At 42.2% G+C, this 26,477-nt stretch overlaps 1 long non-coding RNA gene across 1 annotated transcript in view; it reads left to right on the top strand.

The window, feature by feature from the left end:
• Nucleotides 1-26,477, top strand: part of LOC128122093 (uncharacterized) — a 340,108-nt gene that overhangs the window by 99,646 nt on the left and 213,985 nt on the right. The window contains exon 3 of the long non-coding RNA XR_008222330.1: nt 4,121-4,271. This is a non-coding gene — a long non-coding RNA (uncharacterized LOC128122093). The remainder of the gene's footprint in view (nt 1-4,120; nt 4,272-26,477) is intronic.

The following is a 26,477-nucleotide window of genomic DNA, read 5'->3' on the forward strand; positions in this document are numbered from 1 at the left end:
TTTTGTCTCCTTTCCTTGGCCAGAAATGAATTCTTTAATGTTCTCCCCGCCCCCCTTCACGAGCTTTGTAACTCTCCAAATCTCTTCAGCTCTTCTACGGTAAACATCATGCAAGGGACCCCAAGCTCCCTGATAGTCCTCTCTGTCAGTCTTCACCCTTCTTTGTTTTCCTTGCTTCTGTTTCTCTCTCCCCCTTGTCTGCATTATAAAGCTTACCAATAATGCAAAAACGTGGCGGAGCGGGGGAAACTAACAGTGTTACCAGTGCGGCCATTCAACCTTGAACTTTTCAAAAACGCCGGTGGGTGTGGAACCATTCTGAGGGAACTGCTTGCTTCTCCCTTGTTTCCACGTCTTGCTGGCACATACTACATGAGAGTGGCTACTCTTTAGCCCCAGTAGCCTGCTCTGTAACCAAATGGATCTCTGAGGCTGACTCCAGAGATATTACAGCCTGGTAATTGAGGAAGTCCTGGAAGGAGGTCAGGCCTGGGGTGGTGGTAGCTTGCTATTGCAGTGGTTTCTTGACATCTTTTTAAAACCTAAGGTCTTCCTTCGGTGGTTTATTCAGAGAGCAGAATTATGCCTTTTCCTTGATATTTTCCTCCACACTGAAGGGCAGTTGCCTCATTTAAGAAGTCCTATACCCTTGTGGAATTACCTGAGAGAGGAAATTACTCTGTTTTAGTGAAAGACAGGGAAAGAAACGAAGCACACTCTGGAGCTAGGTGGCTGTCAGATTAAACTATGAGATGCCTAGCAGGAGACAGAATGCTGTGGAGGTAGTTCATGCTTTTTGTTGTTGTTTTTGTTTGTTTTGCTTCTCCTGTAGGCCTCAGTTATTTATGAATGTTGGGGTCCAGTGTTGGGATTCAGCCCCTACCTATCAAAGGGTCCCTTGAAGTGGGGAGTGAGGAATTGAGAAGTGATAGATAGATAGAAATATAGGTGTAGAAAAAGACAGAGACACAGGATAGTTTCAGGAGGGCTCTGGGTCAATACCCAGCAGCCACAAGTTTATTTCTAATGGGCTTTTTATACACTAGCAAGGGGAGAGGCAAAAGACCTCCCCATTTCAAGATCAAAGCACAACGTATAACCCAGAGCAGACCCTTCAAAACACCTGGTAACCACGCCCCATGGCAAAGCATCTTGTGATTTGGCCTTGAAGTATAAGACACCTGGTAACCAGGCCTTTGCATCCTATTATGCAGCCTTGGAGAGCAACATAAACTGTGACTCTCAAACCTGGAAACAAACCACAAGCTGGAATCTTTGTGGACTTCCACATATCAAGTCAAAGATTCTGAGTCAGACGGATCCTCAAATGTCATTTCATTCCAGTTGGCCTCAATGGGTGGGTCTTCTCTTGGACCAAAGGCAGAGCCCTCCTAGGTTTTTCAAGATAAGAAGTGACTTCTAATTTCTATTGAATTGGAAGAATTTTTTTTTTATTTTTCTATTTCTTCTTGTTACATTTTGGTTTGGTTTTTGAGATGGGATCTCTTGCAATCCTGCTTTCTCTACCTTCAAGGGCAGGGATTATAGGCATGTACCACTATGCCTCTTAGAACATTGTTCTTTGTGTTGGTCAAAAGGCTTTCTGTTTGGACTTTCTTCTGGATGGCCCCATTCTATGCCCTAAGGCTTGACAGAGTAAATATCATCCACTTTCCACTCGAGAGCCCCTTGGACATTTGAAAATATTAATGATAGAGTAGTAGCCCCACTTTCAAATTTCCTATGGCCTGGTTTCACATCGTTTGGAGATGCTGGTTGCTGAATCCTCAGTTTACCCTACTTTGACTGGTGGGGTCTAAAGCAGAAGCAGATGCTCCAAATAGCCCCAGAGGGAACAATGCCTGCCCTGCTTCCTCCTCTACGGCCTCGATCCTCTACCACTGACCTGCCATTCCTTGAATGCTCAATGCACCTGACACGTACATCCTGAGCAATGTTTTTGGACTTGAATGCCAACTCTATAGCAGAGTGAGACCTAGTCTTAGCTGAAGACACATTTGCATGGAAGGTAATGCTCGTGTTTTTGCAGTTTTCTTACAGTTCTTTGACTTTTCTTCTTTTCTGGATGGAGAGCCTTATGCAGCATTGGTGGGTCTCCAACGTGCTGTGTAGCTGAAGATGGGCTTGAACTCCTAATCTTCCTGCCTTCACCACCAGCATTCTCCAATTACAGGCCTGCATTACCATGCCCACCTTTCAATCTCTCTCTCTTTTTGTTTGATGTGCGTTTATAACAGAACTTAAGTATTGCCAGAATTATTGAACACTTACTCCACCCTAGGACCCAGGACAGGTCCAAGCAATAATGCCGGACTCTTTGCTCAATAACCATATCATTAACTGGCTTTTCTTCTTCTTCTTCATCGTCATCACCACCACCACCATCTTAGTACCATAAGCTTCTCTTTTATGGGTTGCTGTTGCTATTTGGAACCTACTTCCTGTAGTGTTCATGTTGCCCGTAAAGAAAGAGCCCAGAAAGTAGCCATGGTTCTTAAAAAATATAACTGTACTGGCTTACACCAAGTTCAAGCTTCCCACATGGTTCAGTACAGTGCTGCTCCCAATATCAGAGAGGTAGTGGAATTTAATAGAGATGGGTGAGAGTTGGCTTGTGATTTGGTTCGTTGAGTAAATAGGAAGTGTTTTGTATTGATTTCTTGCCAAAGCCCCCCCCCCCCCCCCCAGGATAGCTAGAAGAGCCCATATAGCCATGTGACATGTGAAATGGGCTTGAAGCTTTCAGAGATTTCTATTTGATCACAGACTGGTCCATTAACCACTCCGACCTCAGTTTCTTTATCACTGAAACAGGGCTCTTCTAATCTCCCAGTCAAGGCCCCCTAACTGGCCTGATGGTGAACCGATTGGATCACAAAGCGTGTGGTTGCCTAGTCAACACCAAATCACTGTCATTGTCCTGCAAAGTCTCCTTATTCATTTAGGCTTCGCTAACGGTTACTGGTAAATAAAAAGCTTCCCACTTGGTCCTATTGGTCCCCTGCCCGATTTGACATAATGATAAATTGAACTCTTGCCTGCAGCATCAAGCTGGGTCTCTCTCTCTGCATCATGCTCAGCACACTGTCCTCACGTTGGGGGGGTGGGGAGAGCCCTGTTGCTGAGGGGAGCAAGCCTACTGCCCTGCCTTGAGGTTGAACTCAGCCTCTCTTCCCCTCATCTCTAGAGGTGGAGCCTGGTCTGGATGTCGGTGGGAAGAGGTCAGGAAACCCAGTCCTGATGTTCCCTCTCCTCATGGTTTGTCTAGTAGCCCTGGAAGCATCGCTTGTTTGCCTCTTTGCAGCAGAGAATAATCGATTTCTTATTTCCCACCTGCCTGCTGGGTAGGTTAGAATGGATGAGATTGCATCTCTGCAGAGAAAGAGGCTATTCGGATATGCAGTCTGTATTCATCACAGTGGGCAGCAGAAAGTATCCCAGGGTTCCCAGGACACCAAAAGGCCAAGAGAGCCCAGGAGACTGGACCAGCATGTTTTTCTCAGACTTTAGAGACGATGCCTGTCTCTCCAGAACAGCCGTGTGTGTGACGGACGGTGTGACTTCGTGATGCATTTTTACCAGTCCAAACTAGACACACAGCAGCAGCAGCAGCAGCAGCAGCAGCGAATGATTGCCAATCACCTCGTCCCTCGTACAGTATAAGCTCTGTAAGCTTAGTTACTACTGAGACCACTTCCACCTCCACTCAGGGACTTCCACGTCCAAAGAACTCTGGCTTTCCAGCGAATTTCCTTGGTGGATTTCAGAGGACCTCAGTCCTCCAGTTCACACCGAGGCTGGGTGTGTGCTCTCTCTCCTCAGCACTCCTCTCCTCCCACCCGAAGACACACGATCCCAAACCCAGGACTGGCTTGCCGTGTTCAGCATCTCCCACTAGGGGGAGCCCCTGGAGGGCAGCTGGGGCTGAGCAATTTGGGAAGCGCTGAAGTTTTCTGCTCCTGTCCTGTACTGGTTTTCACTAGCCCAACTGTGAGATTTCTTTGTTGCAATGTTGGGGTCTGAGATAACACGGCTGGAGGCTGCAGGCGAGAAACATAGCTGAGACCATCTTTTGTGTGTGTGTGTTGTTATTTACTAGCGCTGTGAAACCAAGGAAGTGAAATAACAAAAGAGCATGAAGACAGCGCAGCCCCAGCTGGTAGGCCCTGAAGAGAGGCTGGAGTCCTCAGACCGACAGAAGGAAGACATCTGAGGGGCGACCAGGAGGTGTCTGTGGCTGCGGAACACAGGTGAGAGATAGAGGGAAGACGACCAGGGGCCTCATGGGTAAAGAGGCGCAGAGCCCCTGACCTGGGAAAATGGATAGACTAAAATGAAGAGGGGTCAGCAGAGATTAAGGGGGAAAGCAGTACAGAGGGGCACTGATAGAGAACATCAAGAAAAGGAGGAGGGTAAGAGGTGGGGTTGCTCAAAGGAGGGCAAAAGAAAGAAAAAAGGTTGCTGTCGGAAAGAGAGAGGGCTTGAGAACAGAGAGCAGTCTGAAGTTGCTTCCCACTCGGCTGCTTAAGAAACTTGACGTGAAAAGGGTGGGTGGGAGACTGACATGGGATGTCCAGTTGGGAAAGGAAGTTCAGAGTGAGCAGATGGGCCTCATAGTCGATCTAACCTTTCTGGTTGTGTGTCATATAGCCACACCTACTCCCACTTTGACCTAAACTAGAAGGAATTCTGGTCTGCCGTTTCCAGGTTCTTTCCACTATGAACCAATGCTTCCCACTTTCCCTTTCATCCCTTGGATCTTCCAGCGCCGCTCTAGGAAGTGGACCAGCAATCAGAAATTCTGTCTTCTAGTCTAGAACTTGCCACTTATTGTCGGGATTAGCCTAAGCTAGGAAACCCCGGAGTTTCCCTTTCCTTTGTCTGAAAAGGGAGATAATAATATATTACTGACGAGTGTTCCAGATTGTTCCGAGGACTAAATAAGCAAGAGGATGTGAAGAAATGCTCTTAATAGATTATAATTGCTAGCTAAATAAAAGTTGGCATTAATAATAATTAATCAGTTAATAGAGCCTTGCTGTTCTCAGCAGGGAGTTTGCTGAGTCCTGGAGAGGATGGTATACATGCAAATCTGCACTCATATCTTATTCTACTATTTGTGGACAATTTATACATGTAACTGCCCAGACTTTTAGAACTAATCTCTTTGATAAATGAGACACTTAATATTCACTCCTTTTTTTTTTGACAGAAACAAATATTCCTTTTCCAGCCTCAGCTCTATTTTCTATTTCTCATGCAGATAAGTGATTGATGGCTTCTACATGGTGCCTGGGGGCATGAGTTTTCTATGTCCTGGACACAGGAGTCAGTGTCATGTCTTGGGCATATGGTCGGACTATTTTGAAGAAGCAAATGACAGGCTGTGATAATAATAATCCCGTCACTCTCTCCCCTTTCTAGAATGTTCTTTCCAGGTCACTTGTGATTTTCTTTTCACCGAAATGCGATGTGTCAGACATAAAGTTGGGTCTGTGGCCTGTGTCAGGCTGGTGGCGGTCACCTTTGAGAACTTCAACAGGCTCTGACACCTGTAGCCGAGTTCTCTCCCCTCTCTCTCAGCTTTGAGCGGCAGTGTGGCATATGGGGAAGGCAGTGTAGACCATTTGTAAAGTGTTTGATAGCTCTCTTTTATCAGCCACCTAGAGTTCTCACAAATCTTCCTCCTTGCATCTCAATGTACGTCTGAAGTGCGCCGTTGACCTGCAGCCATCGGCACTTTGTGACTTGGCTAGCACTGTGCAGTCATCATGACTCCAATGTGCTATTCCTAGTGATTGCCCCACACCTCAAGATTAGTTTAAACTTTCGTTCCAGCTGCCGACAAAAGGAAGCTTTCTTCTCTCCTCTTCATCTCCACCAATCAAATGATGCAGTGAATATTTACAAAGATGCTAAGTTTAAGTCACATCCCTACTCACCTGCAAAAAGTGAATATCCTATCCAAATGCACACTATGTAGAAGACTGTATTTTTCTAAAATTACCAAGCACAGACACATGCACACACATTTGCATATGCACGTACATGTATATATATGTATATCTATGTGTGTGTGTGTGCATACGCATACACTCCTTCCCCTTGAAAACATATTCATTCTGCATTTAATGACAACTATAAGTATTCACATAGTACACTCAAAGTGCAGATTTCATGAAGAATAAGAATATGTATCTCTCCCTCGGCATTCCAGCTGTTCTAGAACACAGAAGTGACCACAATTCACATGGCTTAAAAAAAAATCATGGATCAATTTCTGCTCTGTCTGTAGTGATAATATCGACATGCTGCCTCTTCTAGACAAACTGTCAGTAGTTTCAGATATTTTTAAATGAGTTTTTTTTAAGAATACATTTGCAAAGTCAATTATTTTGAATCTCATCTGAGGCAATTAAAAAACATCCTGACATTTAAGGTGATATTTTTTCCCCAAGTAAAATAATTATAAATAATACTAATTATGAACAAATCATTTAGTTACTCTCAGTCTGGTTCAACCTTTAGGTTAATAAACCAATCCATTAAAATTCATCTTGCTCAAAGGACCAATTTCTTTAAAAAATGTAGTGACCTTTTACCACAAATGTGATTGATATTTTCTTTAACAATATCAGAGCTGTCTTTCCCAGAGATGAGTGTGGTCCAGAGGAAGGTATAGAAGATTGGGATTGCTTTATGCCTCTTCTGATGGTGGTGAGGATACTGGGCAGGGTTGCAACCCTAATTTCAAATGGTACCTTAAGGAGACATCTGGAGGTCTCACAAAACTCACCGGTTTCAATTCTTTATGCCCGAAAACAAGTTTAGGTATTTCTCTCTACCTCTGGTGTTTTGTTTTTAGCAAACATGTAGCACAGAGATTTGCATGTATGGTATGGCCCACGGGCCAAATCTGGTCAAACATAGTTTTTGCAAAGTTTTACTGGAATAAAATTCCATCTGTGGACATGTTGTCTATAACTGCATTTTCTACTAAAAAGGCACCTTTGAGAAGTTATGACAGAGTATATATATATTCTGCAAAACTGAAAATACTTATTACTGGGTCTCTAAAGATGCTTGCAAAGCCCAAGGTATGAGGAGTGAGGGAAAAATAGGTGGTATTTTTGAATTTGTAGCTACAACGCCTATCTAGACCGCACTTTAGAATTCACTAAGTCTGCTTGGTTCTATTGTAGCAGGTGTTACGTGTCTTTCTTCGCTGAGGAAGAAATGGCAGATCTCTCTGCGGTGGTGCAGTCACTAAGTGGCACAGATAGGGGCTGGCAGCCACTAGAGAGACAGGGAAGGAGTCCACTGGGTCTTCCCCTAGATGCTGTAAATGCCAAATGACACTGGACAGAGAGAATTCTTGACACTCTGTTCCCGCCATATCTGTCCTTGGCTTGGGTGAACTTCGGTTTATCTTCTCTGTCCCCATTCTCAGGACCAGTGCTGAGTGAGAAAGCAGAATGGAAAGAAAGCATCGTGCTTTGTAGTCAAACAAAGCAAGGCTTTATTGCATCAATTCTCACTTCTCCATCTGCCCAGAGATGGGCATGGTAGCTCAGATACCCTGCAACAGAAAATAACAGGATAGTCTTTGTTTGCAGAATGTACTGTCTTTTAAAAAGTTTGCTCTTTAAAACAGAAGATCCACTTTTAATTACACTTCTTTTTTCTTAATTCAAGTTAATATCAAAATTATATCTCTCCCCCCTGAGCTTATGACATCTGCTAGCAAAGTAGGCCACAAGGAGGCGGATCTTGGGAGGAAGGAAGCCTGGGATGATAAAACAAGACAATGGTTGTTTTCAGAGACCAGAGTTCTTCTCAATCTTACATTTTCATGAAAGGAGGCAAAGGATGAAAGGAGAAAGTTGAGAATAAGAAACATCTACATTAAGCCTTCCTCGATGATTTCTGAGGGAATAAATTCAATTTTCCATTCAACCAGATTTTATATTGACTGTTCATTTTATCTCACACTGCTAGTTGAAAGATTATTGCACTGACCAAGATTCTAACTTCTTCAAACAATGATTTACTAGAGAGCCAAACACATTAGAGAGCATGTGTTTATTGTACACTTTCAAAACCTCAGACAGGAGCATAGACAGCCTTTGGCATCCTCCATGAGGTTATTTTTCCTTGTGGGGCAAGCACAGCAGACAGTGTAGAGGAAGTACTATTTGGTGAGGTTTGAAAAAGCATAGATCCAGAAGTTGGAGGAGAAAGCAGTGTAAGAGGGACAGAGGTAGTGAAGTCACAAGCAAAGGGGAAGCTTTGTATATACTCAGAAAAACCGTCCATGGTAGGTGTGAATGGAAGTTAATGGAGTCGAAGGAAGAGAAGGTAAGTGAAGTAATTCTAGAAGACCTTGGAAAGTAGGTTAAAAAGTTAGGTCTTGGGGGAGATGGCTTAGAAGTTAGGAGCACTTTCTACTATTACAAAGGACCTGGGTTCAATTCCTAGTACCCGCATAGTGGCCCAGAACCATCTCTAACTCCAGAGGATCCAGTGCCCTCTTCTTGTCTCCTTGGGTACCAGGCATGCGCATAGAGCACATACATACTTGTAGGCAAACGTTTATACATATAAAAATTTTCAGAATGCAGAAGTTAGATATTATACTGGAGGGGTGGTTCAGGTGATAGAATTCTTGCTGTGCAAGCACGAGGAACAACTGAGTTAGTTCAATCTTCAGCACCCCTGTAGAAAAATTCTGAGTACAACAGTACATGTCTGCAATCCCAGTACTGGGAAGGTGGAGACAAGAGGATCCTTGAGGCTCATTGGCCAGCTAGTCTAGCTGAATTGGTGAGCTCCAGGTTCAGTGAGGGACCCTGTCAAAAGACATGAGTAGAGAACAATTGTGAATGGCACCCAGTGTTGGCCTCTGGTCTCCACACAAATATACACATGAGTGCACATGCATGCATGAAATTAATTTTTTTTTCTGTAGATCGGAAGTTCTCAACCCATTCACAGGGGTTCCCTAAGACCATCCTACATGTCAGATGTTGACATTATGGTTCATAACAGTAGCAAAATTGCAGCTATGAAGTATCAATGAAAATAATGTTGTGGTTGGGGATCAGTACAACATGAAGAACTATATTAAAAGGTCGCAGAATTAGGAAGGTTGAGAACCACTGCTGGAGATGGTAAGGCCCATCGACTGTGTGCAGAAGAATGACTTGACCTTTGTTTTGGAAAAGAACATCACAATATTCAGTCAGAACCTGGAGGAAGACCTCCGGATAGAGACAAGCTGAGAAAGAGAGGCCATCACCTCGTGTTCTCAAAGCAAGACTCATCACTTACAACCCAGACTGTTGTAGGTTATGGCACTAGTTGAGGGCTTTCTGAGGGCATTTATTTAATGGCATGCCAGTGGCATTTACTCACAAAACCAAGAAGCCATTGGGGCCAGAAATAGGGGTTTTGGTTACTTCCCCAGACAGGATGCAGTTTGGGTGATTATACACATGATTCATCGAGGTCGGGAAACAAATCCTGCACAAACACACGCCCCTCCCCTCCAAGCACAGTGACTCATGACTTCTTCAGTTTGGTCTACAGAAGGCTCTGAAGCCTGGGCAGAATTTGAGATACGATGTTCAGTCATAAATCTGTAGCATTTGTAATTACAAGAGAAACATTTCTCCCCATTGCTCAGGCAATAGGCATTTATTGAATGCTTACTATTTTAACACAAAGGATGTGAAGGTATGAAACATAGTTCCTGCCATAAAGTACTCCTCAGTTTGGGTGGTAAAATGAATGTAATAATGACAGCAAAGAGAGTGCCCCACAAGTATTCTGGAGAACTCCAAGCTATACTAAAGTGTCAGAGAAAAGATTTACAACAGCTATGGAAGGGATATGAAGTTGCCTCTTAAGAAGTATCATTCTTTGTTTGGTAGTTCAGCAAGTCGATATCAAACTCTTTCTATGGCCTGGGCATGGTTCTCGGCATGAGGCTTCATACTTCATTAGAACCTCCATTCTAACCAGAAGACTCAATAAGTATAGTTAAGAACCAACCAAGCAGCCTCCTCTCAGGGGCTTTCCATTCTCATACAGGGACATTTCAGAGAACAGGACTAGTCCCTCATTCCAAGAAAGAAGAAGGTGTGCCAAGAAACCAACCCCTTGGGAATGAGGGGAAAGAAGCCTCAGGCTTGGGGTACCCAATATGACAAGAGGGTTTCTTTTAACTTTTGGACACTTACTCATTTATGGGGCACGTGCATATGCCATGGCATGCCTGTGGAGGTGAGAGGACAACTTGAGGAGTTAGTTCTCACTCTCCACTATGTGGGTTCTGGGAACTGAACACAGATTGCCAGGTTTGGCAGCAAGTGTCTTTCCCTGCTGAGCCAGCTCACTGGCCAACGAAGCTTATTAATATGCCTGACATATTTTGGGCAAATTTCCATGCCTTTCTTTGACTTGAGTGCATGACAGACCTAAGATGGATATCATTTGTGTACATATACATGAATGCACATATGTGTGTGTCCATATGTATGTGTGTGTGGCACGGGGGAATCAAACTCTAGCTGTACACCTCCTAGGTAAGCTGTGCACTACATCTATAGCCCTTGGTTTGATTTCTGTGTTCCTGTGTGTTTCAGACAAGACCTTATTGCATGTATCAGGCTAGCCTGGAACTCATGATTCTCTTTTCTTTGCCTGGCGATTGCTGTGAGTACAGGCATGCCCTGTCAGTCTGGCTAAAATGGAAATTGTTTTTATCTGAAGATTCATAGCTGTGAGCCCCCAAACATCACGACTCTGCAGTTTCCATCAGGCAACTGGAGTCAGCAATCAGGACTTGGTGTACTCATTGATAATTTTTCTGTGACTGCTCTGTACTCACTTCATATCTTGAAGATTAAAAAAGGGAAACTATGACACAGACACACTTTGCTTAAATAGTATTCAGGTCAAATTCTGTAACAGGCAACTCTGGCTTGGAGGTCGAGTTTGACTCTCATTTTATCAGGCTATCTGAAATAACCAGGTCATGAGGTGGTTATTGGCAGGGTCCTCACTGGGATGGGATTTGACCTACATAGGAAGAGAACCAGGACAGGAATAGTTAGTTCTTCAGCTCACCACAGACTTTGCAAAATCCAGTTTGAACAACTGCAGAATCACACAGCTGGGAGACACTGCATGTGACCTAAGGTGACCCTGACACCTGCCGCTGGGCAGACATACGCCTGTCTGGAGAGTTAATAAAAATTCCAGAACCCATTATTTTAGCAAATGTTTTAAAACATATCTATTCTGAATACTGTAAATCCCTCTGGGGTAGTGATGCTGTCTAGCCTTGGGCAAAACAGCTTTGTACCTCCTCTAGCTAGTAGGACTCAGAACCTATAGCATATTCCTTTCGGATCCTTAGTGAGAGAAAAATAATGATCTTTGGAGTATATTTTATATTTTCAAAAGAATAGCCAAAGTGTCATATCCAATTGGCCTAGCTAATGAGGCCACTTTTATTTATTTAAAAATAAATTTAAATGTAGCTATAAAATTGTGAGCGGATGTTTTCATTTGCATCATGGCTGGCTTAAAAGCGACTTACCAGAAATTATAAAAATAATAAGTTCACATCCTTCCAGATGGCTAACTTGAGGTACGTGAATGCTGGGAAACTGTGCTATTTCTTACTCCACTTGGTAAGTTGCTTAAGGCTAAGAAGAATGCCTCGTTTGTCTTCAAAGAGCCCACTCCAGAGCAGGTGCATGCTGGGACCAAGTTGTTGAGCAAATTAAAAAACAATGAAGTCATTACTTTGTGGTCATGCCATGAATTTTTTTTTTTTTGTCTATTTTGATTTTTTTTTTTACCAAATATAAACCCCGTGATTACCTTGAGACTAACTAGCTGGCAGGAAGTAGGGAAAGAGGTTTAGGAGATAGAGCAATTGTTTTGGGGAGAGTTTGGATCTGGAGAAATTGTTGGGAGTAGGATGAGAGGCAATGGGATAGACATGCCAGCCTGTGTCTCCATGTTTAAATGGAGAGATTGAGTCCAATGATAAGTGTCTTGCTTGGATGAGAGGCAATGGGATAGACATGCCAGCCTGTGTCTCCATGTTTAAATGGAGAGATTGAGTCCAATGATAAGTGTCTTGCTTGGATGAGAGGCAATGGGATAGACATGCCAGCCTGTGTCTCCATGTTTAAATGGAGAGATTGAGTCCAATGATAAGTGTCTTGCTTGGATGAGAGGCAATGGGATAGACATGCCAGCCTGTGTCTCCATGTTTAAATGGAGAGATTGAGTCCAATGATAAGTGTCTTGCTTAGGGTTTCTATTGCTATGATAAACACCATGACCAAAGGCAACTTGAGGAAGAAACAGTCCTGTTTCATCTCATCTTGCAGCTTGAAGACCGTCAGTGAAGGAAAGCAAGGCAGGAATTCAAGGCAGAACCTGGCGGCAGGAATTGAAGCAGAGACCATGGAGGAGTGAACTTTACTAGCTTACACCTTATGGCTTGCTCAGCCTGCTTTCTTATAGCACTCAGGACCACCAGCCCTGGGTGAGGGGGGACCTTCCACAGTGGGCTGGGCCCTCCCATACCAATTATCAGTTTAAAAAAAAAAAAAACGTGCCACCCCAGGCCCTTCTCATGAGGGGATTTTCTCAGTTAAGGTTCCCTTTTCCCAAATGACTCTAGCTTGTTTCAAGTTAACACAAACTAAACAGTACAACAAGGAAGGACCCATTTGAGGGATACAATCCCTAGCAACCCTTTGGGACTATTTCTGGGTGTATGTGGTAGGAGATGCTATTTTTAAGGTCTTGCTGTTGTTGGCTAGGATCTTGTGTTTGTAGGTACGTCAGATTAAAAATTCAAACTCGCAAAAGATATAGGGTGCACCAGGCTCCAGATATTACCTGAATGAAAGACTGTGACCCTTCCCTCCACCTCATCCATGATCTCTCTATCCAGCCCCCAACACCCACCTACTCCCCCCTGCCCCAACCCTGCCACCAACTCTGCCCTCAGGTCTACTTCCTTTAGGAGGGTGAATAATTTTTCGACACCTCGGCGAAGTCTGGTGCCCCAGGAAAAGCAGGGAATGTGACGGGCAGAGCTGTTAGAGCCAGCAGGCTGGGTGGGAGAGGGTTGGTTCTTCCAGAGAAAGTCAGTGTACTGTACCGCATACAATGCAGCTCTGCTGGAGCCTGCCTTCCCTCTTTCCTGCCCACGTACTCCTCTCCGCTCTGTGAACACTATCTGCCGACTTTCTGCTCTTCTTTCAAGACTTTGTTCAGTTCTGCTCTCTGAGGCCTCACTGTGGGGACAGCCGTCTCTTCTTATCTCTGCTTCCAAAGTACCCTGAACCCACTGGTGTGTGGGAAGTGTATCGTGTCATGGTCTCTTTACATGTTATTCTTCCCCCACAAGACTTGGAACTCCTTAAAGCTGTTGGCTGCCTTGCTCTGTTTCGTGTACTATGTATATTTTTCTCAATTGTTAGCCTCGGGAGTTGCAAGAGAAATAGTCTAAGGTTCCTGTTCTCAAGCTGACTGAGGTCAAGTAGGGAAAGGCAGGACAATAGACGCTTAGAGTGTATGCAGGAGGGCGAGCACTGGGTGCCATAGGAACACAACATGCAGCTGAGCATCCTTCCTTCCCGATCAATGGTGTTAAAGGCTGGAGAGTTTCCAGGGGTGGAAGGGAACTGCTCTTGATCTAAGCTGAGTGCTGATGGCACATGGAGCCTAGAGAGGGGACATTTGCTGGGGTAAGAACAGCAGATTAGAAGGCTGTGGAATACACAAGGCCAGAGCTCTATGTTCAAAAAGAGAAAATAAAACAGAAATCCATAAAATAATTTTAATAAGTTTCCAATAAGGTATGAATTTTATAGCACAGCATACTAAGTGTTAGAAGATTAGAAAAATGTTAGGCTAGTTGTAAACTTACACTGGAAATCTCTCAAGGAAGGTGGGCTTTGACTCACTTAATGACAAGCTAAATTGGAAGTCTGAGTCTGGGTTTTGATCTCACTCTTCCAGGTGTTACATTGGTGACAATTTTTCCCTCCCTACACCTCTACACCATGATTTGAAGACACTAAGATATGTCTCTCATAGTTATATTGAGGATGAAAAGACAGTCAATATTTATGTTAATTTGACTTACTGGCCAAAATCTTGGCTAATGTCATTGCTAAATGCACAACATATCAGTGAGTTAACTATGTGTTTTATGCATATTTGAGTCTGAGGACAGGGTAGACTGACTCTGATACCTGTGTGATGCATTAGGAATTTTTCAAGTGGTCTGGGTGTTGAGTGTAAGGTGCTCTTCCTTTGAAGAAAGTGCGTTATAGGCAGAAATTTCACCCACAGACTTCCTCTCTCCATAAAACTCTAACAGATGCATCATTCCCTTGGGCATCTGTTTCCTCTTCTGTAGTCCATGATAAATGTCATTTGTGGCATTATATAGCCATTCCTACAGGTGATCTTACAGAGAAGTATGATTCCATTATATTAGGTGAGTCTTAGATGTGGGAGATCTGAAGGAGATCCATCCAACAGATCCTGAATGACCCACTAAGGAATTGAGGCTCTTTTCAGTGTGTGTCAAAGGCTGTTGACGGAACTCATTAAGTGTAACTGACATATGGGTTCGGGAACAGGGTACAAACAACCTTTCCCTCCGTGTGCTTTTTTAGTTCTGGAGAGGCCTTATGAGAAGAGTGCCTGTCTTGCCCCTCATTACCCTCTGACACCAGCATGATACGGGAGAAGGACACCACTGTTTTTCACTGCCATGAAGGCGGCACTGAAAAGCATGCCCTGGGATACTGGGGAATGTTCTCTTATTCCTAGTCACTGACTACTCTGGAGGATCTTGAGTAGAGGCCCAGATCTCCTGGTTAAAGGCATAGCCAGTTGGTAGTCCTCATCATCAATATACTGTCCCATCCTTCTAGTTCTAATGCTACTAAGAACTGTCTTTCTAGACCATATAAAAGTGGAGAGCATGCTTCCTTTTCTGCAATCAAGGTCAGTGAGGTTTTTGGTATAAGTTCCACTAAATCAGAAGATAGTCTATAATCAGACAAGTTTGAGAAATGCCCAGCATGTCCCCATTGTAGACAAGACACACAGAAGCACAGCTAAAGATGCAAAATGAAATATTTACAGACTTCACTTCCCCCAAATTATTAGTGAATCATGCTAATTCATTCACAAATAACTTTAGAACTTTTATTTCAGGGTACTAGGGAACAGTTTGAAATCCTCCTACTTCCTAGCTAGTAGGAAAATACTGTTAATTTATTCTCATTTTCAGTTAGTTCTCTGAGATTTTCCAATGTATTTTAATCATATTCATTCCCTTCCCCTGACCCAGAGATCCACCTCTGCCCCTATCCACCCAACTCTGTTCTTTAAAAAAAAATTTTAAACCCATTAAGTATAATTTGTGTCGCCCATTGGATGTGAGACCTTCCACTAGCGTGCATTCAACCCACCAGGGGCCATACCCTTAAAGAAAACTTACTCTCCTTCTCTCAATGACTATCAGTTGCCAATTTCTCCTTAACTAGGAGTGGGACGTTATGCCCAGTTCCCCTCCCTGGGCTGGGATTTTGCATGTCTTGAGCTTGTACCGGTTCTGTTCATGTTGTCTCAACTGCTGAGCATCAGCATACCTGTCCTGCTGTGTCCAGAAAACAGTTTCTCTGTTGTGATCCACCACTACTGGCTCTTACAGTCTTTTTGCGCTTTCTTCCACAACGATCCCAAAACTTTGGAAGCAGCATGAACAATATGGGTGTCTTGCTTAGAGCTCAGTATTCCATAGTCTCTTACTTTCTGTATGTTGACCAGTTGTGGGTCTCTATATGTTGTTAAAAGAAGCTTCTCTAATGAAAGTTGATATATATATATATGTATATATATATATATATATATATATATAGATGAATATAACAACGAGTCATTAGGAGTCAATTTAATATTATGTTCATTTAGCAAAGAGTAGATTCTACTAGATAGCACAGTCTAGCAAATAAAAAGCCCAAATGCCAGGACTAGGTTCCTCTTTGGAGTTGTTGGCCAGTGAGGCCCCATAGACCTCCCCAAACATTATAGGCTATTGAAAACACTGTTCTTATAGAAGTTTTGGCAAATGAATATTCTCACTGAAGGCCGAGCCCCGTGTTTAGGTGAAACAGAAGTAGCGCATGGTTTAGATGCAAACCGTCAATAAGACATGTTTACCCTCCCAGGGGTTCTTTACAACAACCCTGTCTTTATTAAATTGGAGGTTTGCCTGTGAGCAGGTCAGAAGTAGATGAACGAAACTGACTCCATTTGTCCAGCAAAGCTCTGTTGCCAAAAATTAAACTTTAAATTTTTTTTCTTTTCTATTCAACTGGATAAATCATGTGGAAAATCCCTAGAAAATGTTGAAATTGAGACTTCCCCTCCTGCCTATATGCCCTTTTGTATTTCCTTATGAAGAGGGAGGGTGGGTTTGATTTATAACTTTTCTAGTTTGTATTTGATGGGACCCTTTGGAACCTTCTAGACAAGGGAGAGTCATCGCTTGTAGCTTTTACTGTCATCTCAGAAAAATTCTTTCCTCTCCTTCAGCCCTTCACTGCTTTGACCACGAGCCATATCTGTAATAGAGCCTTTCCACTAAGCACGAAGGTTATGCGTTCTTTCCATGGCTCTTCAGAGTATTTTTTTTTCTTCCCACAAAATAGCTAGGGAGGTATCAGGAAACAGAGTCAGCTCTACTCATCACAGCGTCATGTCACCTCTTCCCCGAGGAGCGTCACACGACCTCTTCTTCTCCAATCCCACCTGTTTTCTAGAATCTCTTTAGAACGTATCCAACTCCCAGTATACTGTGGGGCCTGTTGTGTTGTGAGACTCTGAAAGCAAGCAATGTGCAGAATACACATTGATTTATTTGGGTAGGTTTGGGAAAGATCGACAGGAAGTCATTGTGAGGAGATGGACTCATCTGGGTTTCATATCCATGACCAGAATATGAACACTGGGACCCTGCCTCACCTGAGTTCAGACTTCAGATCAAACATATCAGTAATCTTGATTTTCTTGCATAGGTCGCTTACTTTCTCTTTTATGTGTTCATAATGGAGATAATAGTGTTTTAACCTTTCCAAAGACTAAATGAGGAATCAGAAAGTTGCTATCTGCCTTTCAGCAGCTGGAGGTTCGAATCCCAATGTGCGTCTTAATACATCATTTTGAAAATATTCATTCACCACTCGGAGCCTCTTTCTCCTTAACTGTGGTTAGGTCCACAAAGGGACTTATCTCATGAAGTTATTTAGATCCAATGAAATAATATGTGGAAAACTTAAAGTGGAACCTAATTCTAGAAAGCTCCCAATTAATGTAAACTATTGCTTTGGAAGGGCAACCAGCATATTTGATGGCAGTGGGCCCACATTAACTGATGTTCTTCTCCTGCTGACTTCCATCTTTAGCACTGTAGTAAGGCAGATACAAAGGGATTTCACAAAGAGCACCCATTCAATGATTGCATTCCATTCTCTTACATTGCACCAAAGCCTTTGGGAGGAGAGGCTTCTTGGGAAGATAACAAATTCTCTGGATTTAAAAAAGCTTGTGTGTTCTAAGTGTGGGTTGGAGACTTTTATTTTTTTTTAATTGAACACAGCAGCCATTTTGTGTCATGTTGATTTCCTCAGGATATGAATCAGAGAGAAAGAAGTGAAATTTTGTCGCAGGAAGAAAGGGAACGATTGGCAGATTTTTTTTTTTTTCTGGTAAGGCAATTTACACACTTGTCCTTTTTGTAGTGAGTCACAGTCTATGATACATTTCACAGTAATGTCTAGGAGTTTCCAAATCTGGAGTTAGACACTCCAACCAGATAGGGGAAAGGGAAGGAGAATCATTACAACCACCTAGCTGCCATTCAGAGCTCTAGAAGGGAGCTTAATGAAAATGAGTCTCCCACCACCCTGCTTCTAGTTATAGCTTTAAACTCATTAAGAGGGAGAATTGACTAATCATGTTCAAAATTACAGTTTTTCAATAGTCAGTTTTAACATTCCAGAAAAAAAAACAGCCAGAATCTCTCCATCAATCTTTATTCATTTTTTTAGCCATGACTTAATGTTGGCATCCATTTTCCTTCTTATTGATATTGTATTGACTGACCTTTTTGTCTTATACTGACACTGTAAAATTTAAAAAATTATAAAGTCCTGTTTTTTTTCCTAATAAAAAAATATCAACTAATTAAAAAAATTCTTTTATTCCTAGTTTGTCCAGATTACAGGGTATGGGCGCGGCTATCCCAAAGTTGTTTGCTAGCTATACTAATAACAGAGTGAAATACAGTAACATTTTGCTATCTTCACTGGGGTTAGGACTTAGTGTCATTCACGGCACATGGCAACTACTTAAAACGTTAGTTGACTGAATAAATATAGCCTCTTATCTCTATAGCATTTAATATTCTTTGGTGAGCCTTTACTTCCTCAAAAACACTATCTGGGAGGGTCTGATAGTTATCTACTCCCCATCCCCACCAGTGCCTGTACATGTCTGAGTGGAGACCTGCCTTTCTCGGAAGTTGTCAGTCACAGGATTTTATTGACTTAATGTGAACTTTCACAAAGCTGAGCTACTAATGTTTTCAAAACATTGACTTCTAAACTCGACCTCATACTCAAACAATGAAGAAGATAGTAGATACCACCTCTAGCATGTCTTTCTGTTGGAAATCTATCTGAAAGTCTGTGTGTGTATGTGGGTGTGTGTGGGTGTGCACAAAATACAATTTGTCCAAAGTTTGCTTTCATTCTTTACTGACTTTTAACTCAAATTTCAGTTGCCTTTCGACAAACTTAGCAGTTACACATTACATGTATATATGAATATAAAATATGAATATGACATGAGATAATGCTTTTATTTATATATATATATATATATATATTTTACATCATAGTGCTGGGGATTGAACCCAGGGCCTCACACATGCTAGGAAAGCCCTCCACTGCCAACACAGTCCCTAACTTTTAAACTCTTGATCACCAAGATGTCCTTGATCAAGTGACTGAGGACACTGGGCACCTTGTAATGAAATCTTTGCTTCTCTGATAGTTTTTTTATTGCAGAAATCAATAATGTTTTCCTCCCCTTTCATTGCTTCTTTGGAGTTCAAGATCAGCCAAAGATAGACATTACTGATCAAGGAGACAGGGTCTCAGTCATTAAGCTCCTTCAAGGCAAGGGCCCTATTAGGTGTTTATAAACTTCCATCCCAAGATCCAGGAGCCGGCCACAAGCAGATATTTAATACACATTTATTATGTAGAATAGACATCTACAAAAACAATCAAAGGACTCTGAGTCAGAGCTGGGACTTTGTCCACAACAATTGAGTCTTCGCTAGGTTGACTGATCTTTGTCATCTGTAAGATGAGGTCTTTGGCTTCCTTTTAAAGGACTAAGGAGAATCTGAGAGTCCCAGAAGCAAGGCTTTCGAGAATACTTATTGTAGACTGAATAAATCTCTGCTCCTTAAATAAATAACTCTCCAACTGATGGGGTTCCTGTGAATAATCAAAGCAAAGAGGCTCTTGGTGACTCACTTGTGGGTCAGCATTTTTAATTAGTAAGTGGTTTTTTGACAAATTCCTACAACCCTCAATTTCTAGGGCTGATCCCCTTACTTCACATTCCAGCGTGGTCATATTCACTGGTGCAATGAAATTGTCAACTTGAAGGTATGTTGAGAAATGGTTTCTTAAAATTCAGATTCATAAATCTCAACAGGAAGAGCCTGGAGCCAAGCAACTCAGAAGTGTTGTGAAATCAGTTAAATTAGGCTTCTGGAATATGTGAGCTGTCTACCACTCCCATTAATCTGAGGTAGAACACCCAGACAGAGTATTCACAAAGGTTAGTGCATGAGAGAAGTTCATTGAGTCACTGGTGGGTGCTGGATGACATAGCAAAGTTATTGCTCTTAGTCTGTGAAAGAAGTCTGCACCTTAATGTTGCTGACAAAGAAAGTCATCACAGATGTATAAAGGAGCCATTCATGTGTCCATAGTTCACAAATACGATCAGACATCAGAATCACCTGGAAGGCAGTACAGGCATTTGAGTGCTAATCCCAAAGTCACTGATTACTTACAAGTCAGGTCGGATACTAAGAAATTGCCCCTAGAACAAGATCACCATTGCTGGTGAGATGGCTCAGTGGATGGAAGCACTTGTTGAGTAAGCCTGATGACCTGAGTTGGGTGAGACCCACAGCGAAAGGAAAGAATCAATTTCCGAAAGTTGTCTTCTTGATCTCCACATGCATATCCATGACCATGTACCCCAACATGAGTGTGTGCGTGCACACACATATGTATGCATACACACGCACACACACATGAACTAATAATAATAAATACAATTTCAATAAAAGAACAAGCTTCCAGGTGATGGTAACTAAACCATGAATAGGCTCACACATTGAGAGCATAGTGCTCCTTGATTTTCCTTGAGATGTCAGTGCTAGGGCCTGCTTACCATACAAGCATGAGGACCTGAGTTCAGATCCCCAGCACCTGTGTGAACATCTTTGCATGAGAGAGGGGGATTCCTATGATTCCTAGAGCTCAATGGCCATACACCCTAACAGAATCAGTGACATCCAGGCTCAGGAAATGACCCTGCCTCAAAAAAGTAAGGTAGAGAACCGTTGAAGAAGACACTCAACATTGAATTCCATCTTCTATCTGGATGTACACACATGTACATTCACAACTGCACACATATATGTTCACATCCACATAAACAAATACATACATACATACGTCACACACTCACACACGTACACACACCCACGTGTGCGTGCGCGCACACACACACACGCATGCACACATGCATACATGCAGTGATAGAGTGATAGTAAGAGCAAATGTCCCATCAACTGTGCCTTTTTTCTGAGGTGACTTTATTTTGTTCTAAATAAAGCTCTCATCTTCCTCTGACTTTGGAGGACTCATTAGTGTGGTCTGCTCCAAACTCAGTTTTTTTATTTGTCTGTCTTTTTTTTTTTTTTTTTTTTTTTTAATGCTGTTTTGTGAGACAGAATCTCATTCTGAACACAAACTGGCATAGAACTCACTACATAGTTTGGGATGACCTCAGACTCATGGTCAATCCCCCTGCCTCACCTTGAAATTGCCGGGATTACAGGAGGCAGCCACCATATCTTGTCCAAACTCATCCTTGAATCAATTGAAAATCTGTCACAAGAATCTTTCTTTTCTTTTTTTTTTTTTTTTTTTTTTTTTTTTAGATTTTCATGTTGTGGTGGTGGTTTCTCTTTATTGAAGATAGATGTTTTTCATACAATATATACTTTTTATGATTTTCCCTCCCTCTCCTTCTAGATCCTCCTCATCCGCTCATCTCCACTCCTTATTTCTCTTTAGGAAACAAACGGGAAAATTTAAAAAAGAAAACCAAAGAAAAGGTATAGGAAGACATACATAAAAACACACAACCAGAAACCATAACATATGAACAAAAGGCCAATAAGATAAAAAAAAATGCCCAGACAAAGCATTATGAGACAAAGAACAAAACAAAACAAAATAAAACAAAAAAAACCCCAAAACCAAACCAAACCAAACCAAACAAAAATAAAACTTCAAAAAATATCATTGAGTTTGAGTTGGCTGTGTACCACTGGGCATGGTGCCTGCTCTTAAGTGTGGTTTGTATGCCCAGTGAGATGCTATTGGAAAAAATGAATTGTTCCTTTGTGAGTTGTCAATTGGAGGTAGCTTCTGGGCTAAGGATGGGCGATCATGTCCATTTCCCCTTCTCAGCGCTGGGCCCCAGCTTGGACTTGTGCAGGCCCTGTGCATGCAACCACAGTCTTTTGAGAGTTCATGTGTGCATCAGTCCTCTTGTGTCTGGAAAGCATTTCTTCCTTGGTGTCTTCCAGCACCACTGACTCTTACAGTCTTTCCTCTTCCTGTTTCACAAATGTCCTTAAGCCATGAAGAGAGGGGTTTGATGGGAATATCCCATTTAGGGATGTTACAAAGTCTCTCAACTGCTGTATATTGACCAGTTGTGGTTCTCTGTATTTGTTTCCATCGACTGTAGGAGGAAGCTTCTCTGATGATAACTGAGCAAGATATTGCTCTATAAATACAATAGAATGTTGTTAAGAGTCATTATATTCCTACTTTTTTTAGCATTTGATTTTTTCTTAGTTCCATGTCCTATCTAGTCCTAGCTTCCTGGTCACCCAAGAAGTGAAGTGGAGTGGACCTTAGATAATGGTTTGTTACTCCCACAAGTTCTGTGCCTTTATTGCCCCAGAGTATCATGTAGGCAGGCCACCATTATAGAAAAAGGTCTTAGAGTTGAGTTGGTATTTATTTTTCTCCTTTAGTAGTACCTTCTAGTGGCATGGGCATAGTCAGTAGGTATAAAGGCTCTAATTAGGCACCAGCTCGATTTTACATGCTCAATGAGATATGGAGGTGTTGACTTTAGCAATAGGGCCTCATCATTAGTTTGTAGAGAAACCTTAGTACCTGGAATGGATCACGTCTAATTGAGTTATAGGCCAAAGATGCACAGTGGAAAATGCCCATGGAAACCAGGCTATTGGTTGCTCTCTACAACTTGATGGTACAAATGCATAATGTCCCAATACGTGGTGTCTCCTGAATATTGACAGCAACAAAAGGAAGATCTGCCTCTGTGTTCTGCCAGTGATTTGTGACACCAGTGGCTTATCTAGGCTATAATTTCTTTCTCCAAAAACAGGCATATGTACAGGGATCTGTTCATCTTACTTTACATCAAAGTAGACAATGGACTATAATTCTCTATCCAACCCTTTTGAGTAAGATTCTTATTTCACATAGGCACGTTATTAAATCAGGGTCTTTCCCTGGAAACCCAGTTCATTGATTGGCTTCAGCTCAACACTCAATGCTTGATTTACTAGTACGTGCCTATGTGAAATAAGAATCTGTCTTAAAACGACAAGATGTGATCCAGGTAAACACCAACCCTTGCTCTTGTTGAACCTGTATTTTAGCAGAGAGAGATAGACACTAAACACACACAAAACACATAAATCAGTATATTTTGTTTCTGGTTGTGGGTTGTTCTAGTTTCCTTTTTTTGTTACTGTGATAAAATATTCTGACCAAAAACAACTTGAGTAGGAAAGAGCTTATTTGGTTTATACTTCCGGGCAACAATCCATCATTGAGGGAAGTCATGGCAGGAACTTAAGGCAGGAGCTGAAGCAGAGACTGTGGAGGAAAGATGCTTCCTGGCTTGCTTCCTTTGGTTCATGCTTAACCAGTCTTTTCATACAACCCAGGGTAGCCTGCTCATGGGTGGCATTGCCTACAGTAGGTGGAGCCCTCCAACGTTAACCAACAAGACAATTCCTTGCAGACATGGCTGTAAGCCACTCTGATCCTCGCAGTTCTTCAGCTGAGACTTTCTCTTCTTAGGTTATTGCCTTGTGTAAGGTTCCTAGGCTGTGTAAAGTTGACCAGAACAATTAACACCAGATGGATGTTGAATTAAAAAAAAAGGCGATGGGTGGAATGAGGTTCAAGACTATAAGAGGCGGCAGGGAGAGTTGTGTGCCTGGTTACAATTTCACACAGGGGTTTCTGAGAAAAGACCTGGGGAAGATGAGGCCAAAACTTTATGCCCAGGGCAGAGTGTCACAGCCAGTGAAAACATCAGGTGCCAGCGTCTGAAGGCAGGGATGTACTTGGTACATTAGAGTATAACAAGGAGGCCATCATGGCTGACATAATGACTGCAAAGTGAAATTAGTAGCTTTGTAGTTCATTAATAAAGACTTTGATTTTAATATGAGTATAGTCAGAGCTACTGTAATGTGTTAAGGAAGAGCTAACTCATCCAGAAGGATCTGCTGAAAAATTATGTTGGAATTAGACCCAGGAAGATAAGTACAGAAGCTAGGAGACTATATAATTAGCTAGATCAAGAGATAAAGTAATTCTGGTCTTGGGCTGGCCCTTGGAGGTGGTGAGATGTTGCCTGATTCTCATCACATTTTGAAAACACAATGTAACAGGATTTCTTGGTAGGCTGGATGTAGAGTGTAAGATTTCAAAAAAGAAGCCAAGCTTTGACATCATCACCTGAAGATATGAAATTGTTATTGCTTAATGTGGCTGTAGGAATGTTGGGATTCTGGGTTTGGACACATAAAATTTCACATGAGTATTAGAGAGCTGATTAAAGCTGTTAAGCTAATTGTAGAATGTGTGTATGTGAAACTATGTTGAGTATTTCTGCACGGAAAGTGGAGAGTCAGATATAGTAAGATGGCTCAATAGTAAAGACACTTTCCACCTGACCTGGCATCCTCAAAGTTGTCCTCAGGATCTACAAGGTAGAAGGAACGAACTGACTCATGCAAATGGTTCTCTGACCTACACATGTGCACATGTGCTCATGCACACACAAACACACACATAATCAATCAATAAAAGGTAATAAAATAAATAAAAAGTGGAGACACAGGGGTTCTTACATATTAAAACTTGTGAGACAGAATAGATTATTAAGGGAATGGGTGTAGCTAGAGCAGAGAAGACAGGGACTCTCAGTCCTGTGTTTCTTCAGCATTAAGATGTCAAGAAAACAAGATGGAAAGAAGGAAGGAAGGAAGGAAGGGAGGGAGGGAGGGAGTGAGGAGGGGATGGAGGAAAGCAGGGAGGGAGGGAGGGAGGACAGAAAGAAAAAAGAAGGAAATAAAGCAGGGAAAGGAAAACACCATTAGACACTGAGAAGAGACCACTTGTACTAACAAGGTGCAGTATTCTGATAGTGGAGAGAGGAAATGTCTGGGGGCTAGGGAGATGGCTCGGTGGGTAAAAGCCCTTGCTTGCATGAGATTCTAAGTTTGAATCCCCAGCATCCATGGAAAAGAAAGCCAAGAAAGCTGTTGCATATGCCTGCAACACTAGTATTGTGAAATGGAGACAAGGAGACCTTGGAACCCCTCTGGCTAACTGGCCAAGACAAAATTAGAAGCTTCTAGTTCAATGAGAGACCCAGTCCCAAGGGGACAAGGTGGAGAATGATAGAGCAGGACTTCTGATGTCTTTCTCTGGTCTCCAATGTACACACACTGGTGCACACATGACTGTGCACACACATGCATATACTGCTCCTGCCCTCCCCCACATACACACAAAGATCAATATATAAATAAAAAAGAGAGGACATGTCTCAAGTAGAGGGCCATGAGTAATAGCGTCAAACGTCACTGACGTATCCAGTGAGAGGGAGTGAAAATTACAGAGGAGGCTTCACAGCTGGACATGTTAGTGATCTCAAGAAGATCATAACTGGATGGAGTGGTGATGGGGAAAGCCTGGCTTAAGAAGATTCTGAAAGAATAGTATAAAACTTGGAAACCTCAAGAAAAGCCAGGTTTTGAGGTTCCTACAAGAGGAGACAGAGAAGTGAGATGGAAACAGGTAGACAAAAAAAAAATCAAGCCCAAGGTTTCTCTTGTTTGAGTGTAGTTAAAAGAAATTGCGGTTTGTGTGGTGATACAAGTGTTCTAGCAGACAAAGATGGATTAATGTTTTAGGACAGACAGGAAAAATTCCTTAAGCAATTTTGTTGGGTTGGCAAACAGTGCTGGTATCTAGTGTCCACACAGATCTGGCATCAGCTAAGAGACAGCATATTTTCTTTAGTAGTGACAGGAATACAGCTTGTAGGGGAGTTTATATAGGGTTGAGACCCTGTATACAATTTCTTTTGGTTCTTCAGTTTCCCCACAAAGGAGGGAACACTATCTCTTAAAATCTCAATAACTGTTCAAAAGAAAATATGGCCCAAGTATAAGGCTCTACAAATATTTGTTCAAAAAATAGAACCAAGCCAAGCATAATACAGAAAGTATGCCGTAAATGTTCCTTTTTAAGGAGTTTTTCTAAGTGGACCAGCTGACTAGAGCTTTTCAAAAGGGAGTCCATGTCTTTTCAGCTAAGGCTTCTTTTTCCATGACACACATTTCTATGGCCAACAGGGTCTAGGATGCTCTGCTAATCTTCATGACTATTAATAATTAGGGATCTCTGCATAACGAGTTTTCAAGCCTGGCTTTTGTGTGCCTGGATATAGACAGCATTCATTACAAGTCACATGTGAGTAATCTGTATGAGATTACTTTCCCTCAACAATCCTCTCAATAAGAGGGCTGTCGTCTGCCACCTTGTAATCATTTCTGGTTTAGTCATTTTGTTGATATGGTTGTATGACTTAAAGAAAAATGAGAAGCTAAGAGCTTGGGGCATTTATGTCCATGATAAGTTCATATACTTACATCAAAGCTAGGGACAACTAGG

The sequence above is a fragment of the Peromyscus californicus genome, unplaced genomic scaffold, assembly GCF_007827085.1.
Source record: "Peromyscus californicus insignis strain IS unplaced genomic scaffold, ASM782708v3 Scaffold_11__1_contigs__length_118956290, whole genome shotgun sequence".
In the NCBI taxonomy this organism is placed as follows: domain Eukaryota; kingdom Metazoa; phylum Chordata; class Mammalia; order Rodentia; family Cricetidae; genus Peromyscus; species Peromyscus californicus.